This window comes from Suncus etruscus, chromosome 12 (assembly GCF_024139225.1).
Source record: "Suncus etruscus isolate mSunEtr1 chromosome 12, mSunEtr1.pri.cur, whole genome shotgun sequence".
In the NCBI taxonomy this organism is placed as follows: Eukaryota; Metazoa; Chordata; class Mammalia; order Eulipotyphla; family Soricidae; genus Suncus; species Suncus etruscus.
The window spans coordinates 71,594,237-71,598,056 of NC_064859.1; positions in this window are offsets into that span (position 1 = coordinate 71,594,237).

Below are 3,820 nucleotides of genomic sequence, written 5' to 3' on the forward strand. Positions count from 1 at the left end.
CAGGTCAGACAAAGTTAGTATTTACACCCTTTATCCACAACCACTCTGCAACCCAGCCTTAAGTTCTAGGAAGGACACCCATATTCTTTCTCAAAACTGCTCACTGGGATTCTATTTACTCCGTGGTACACACTGTATCCCTTTAATTTATCAAGGCTCATTTTCACTTGCCTGAAAGATACCTTCCAAGCAAAATGTTTTCATAGTTTGCAGAGTGCAATCTCCTTAAATATATTTGCTAAACATCAAGAGTATTGAACCAAATCTGCTGATAAGATTCATAATTATAGTCTCACGAACTCCTCAGAAAGCAGATTATCTAGTCAGCATGATGCAACACGAACAAAGTGCCATGACAAACACTTCTTGTGGACCCTCATTTTGAAATAGACAGCTGAAATGTTTAGTCAATCAATGTCTATTGTTGCCACTTAACCTTGAACACACTGGAGACCAGAGACAGGCTCAAAGGTGACCTGGTGTCCTTTGTGCATAGTTTTTCTTTATCCAGAGAGCACAAGGCATTTGCTGCTCCCTCGAGGAATTACTGGTTTATTCATTGTTGTTCTATTTCTCTTTGAAAGCCAGGCAGACTTCAGGCAAACCAACTACAAAATGGGCCCCTTCTATTAGAAATTTCTCTGGGAGATGGGGCTACTTGGGAACTTTGATTAACTTGACAACCTCTAGATGTATAAAATGCCCAATCTTGAAAGAAACATTATTTTAAAAGACTTAGTTTTTCAAATTAGAAATCAGTTTGATTACTTGGCTATCTGAAAACCATCACAGGGCCAGAGAGACAGTATAGCAGGAAGGGTGCTTGCTTTACATGTGGCTAACTTCAGTTTATTTTCTTGATCATTATATGGTGGCTAGAAGCCCTGCCAGGAGAAAGACCTGAAAGCATAGCCAGGAGTAAACCCTGAACACGGAAAGTAACAAATAAACAAAACAATAATCATCACATTGAAATATCTTGAAATATTTTTAAAATGCCATACTGGATCCAGAACCTATGAAAACTCTATGATAACCCTATGTGACTTTTTAAAAATTTTTGAGGGGTGTCCACACCTGCTAGTGCTTAGGGTTTACTTCTTCCTGGCTCTAAGCTCAGGGAACATTCCTGACAGGCTCTGGAACCACATGGAGAGCCAGAGATAGAACCTAGGCCAGTTGTGTGAACGGCAAGCACCTTACCATAAAACTATATCTGCAGCTCCTAACTTTTCAGAGAACTAAGCTTGTACTTCTCTACAAACTGCTATGGTTCACATTTCTACATGAGTGTCCAGAGTGGACGTGTAGGAAGTGATATTCCAGTGATCCCTGGGAACAGAGTGAATCTCAAAGGCATTTCAGTCTGGAGGTTCCAGCAGCACACTGATGAGACACAGAAGCTACTGTAACTTACAGTAATTCAGAACATATTTTATGTCCTAGAATGTGAGACTATAACAGAAGGAAACAAAATCGGGATAAAAATAAGATAAAGTTTCTCAATATTTTTAAAGCTGTTGTAGCACACTTAACTTGAAGATGCATTGCCGCAGCAAGTATGTGGAGAGTCTCTTATTTTCAGTATGCTGTATTTAAATTTTTACCCTTCATCATAAACCAAAATATTAAATCCTTGTTAAAAATTTATAAGAGGACTTGTTTTTTTTTTTTTTGGGGGGGGGTGGGAGATCACACTCGGCAGTGCTCAGGGGTTACTCTGGGCTCTATGCTCAGAAATCACTCCTGGCAGGCTCAGGGGACCATATGGAATGGCCGGATTCGAACCACCGACCTTCTGCATGAAAGGCATACACCTTACCTCCATGCTATCTCTCCGGCCCCGAGAGTACTTATTTTTAATATCAACGTTGTCACACAAGGACACCAAGTCCTAGTTATTCTTCAAAATTAATCTAAAAGAAAAATTTTAACAGACTATATTTGATACAATTACATCCTATTGAGAATGAGGGTTTTTTTAAATATTTTTTCTAGAGTAAGTCTTTACTAACAGTTATATTTACTCAGCAAATTAAAATCCCTGTCTTTTGAAAAGCTGTGTTCTTTTTCTTGCCACGTCTAGACATATATGTACCCTCCACCTACATTTAAAACAGCTGTCATTCTTAAATAAATTGCATTAAGGCACAGTGAAATAATATATTAGTAGAGCACTTGCCTTGCACACAGCCAGCCTGTTTTAGATCCCCAGTACCCCACTTGGTCCTTCAAGTCTGCTAGAAGTAATCCCTCAGCATAGAGTCAGGTAATCCCTCAGCACTGAGCACTGCTGGATATGTCCTGAAAACAAAAGTAAAAGAAAATAGATTTTTTTTAAAACTTGCATTTCTGTTTCATTCTTGATATCTGAAATCAATTTGACAATACCATATAGGTTTTATTTAGTTTTTATGGCCAAGAGTAACATAAATATTATATATTTGGTATAAACACTGATCTATAATTGATGTACTATGAAAATATAATGGACCATGGTTTATATATAAATATATATAAAATATAACATATTTTGTGTGAAATCCTAGAATCAGGCTTTATATTTAAAGTACCATTAAGAATGATTTGGTGTATAAAGTTTTTAAAACTGTGGTTATTATTTTCTTAATTTAATGCTATAAATATATTTGCTTCTATATGCTTTGTGTATGTTATATTATTAATAAAATACATATGTCAATCATTACAACCAAACTTGCCATTTCAGTATTGAATTCAGGATATTTCTTCATTTACTTCTTATTCTCTGGTATCAGTATTCATAATTCTGGAATGAATAAATTATTTATTAAGACTTCTAGAAGGCCCCAGAAGGCCCTGATACCCAGGAAAGGTGACAAGTGAAGGATTTGTTCTCCTTGCTTATGATGCAATTCTAAAAGATCATGGTATCTTTCCTTTACTATTCACCTATTTAGATGAATAAGTGGTGTATTCCTGAGTGGCACAACCCCTTGAAAAAGAGAGAGAACAAATAAATTGCCAACTTCTTCATGACTGAGATCTAATCCCTTGTGTCTAAATCATAAAAAGCCATTTCTTTCATTGTTTTTGTACAGTCTTGTGTTGAAAGCACTGGAAGTTCACCAGTAATCAGACTTGACAGCTAAATAGTTTTGGTGAATGAAATATATTGGGACATTAAAATTATTGAATAAAATTATTGGGCTGGGAGAGAAAGTTCTAAGTGGTAGGATATATGGCTTTCATGTATCCTACTTGAAGAGTTGTCAGTTTGATTTTCAGCATAGCAGAACCCTTAAAAATAGTCAGGTGTGGCAAGAACTATTCCTGAGAATCACAGGATTAGCCCTGCTATTGCCAAGAACAGAAAAATGTTGGTCTGATGTAGCACCAGATCACTGGCCCAAGCACCAAAGATACAGACTTAAACTAACATTATCGCTAGAAGTGATTCCAGGAATATTCTCAAAATAATTAAAATAGTATTATTACTTTTTAAATACAGTACTGTTTTAAAGTCTACTTTAAAACTTAAAGTGTTTCAGTAGATCAAAATATGTTTGATATGAATATTTGAGAAAGTAAAAGCATGTATTGTACATAAAAAGTTCTAGGCACTCATTAATTGATATTAATCTTGTATGACTCCAATCAATTATTAAGTTATGGGAAAGATATTGCATGTCAAAAAACCAGGAACTCAAAATCTCCTTAAATTTTTTTAATAAGCAAATTTTTCAATAAACCTATACTGCTGTATTAGTCCAAATTTTATGACTGATTTATCGTTTCTCTCTCACAAACTATGGATAAACCCAGGAAATATTTATTCTGA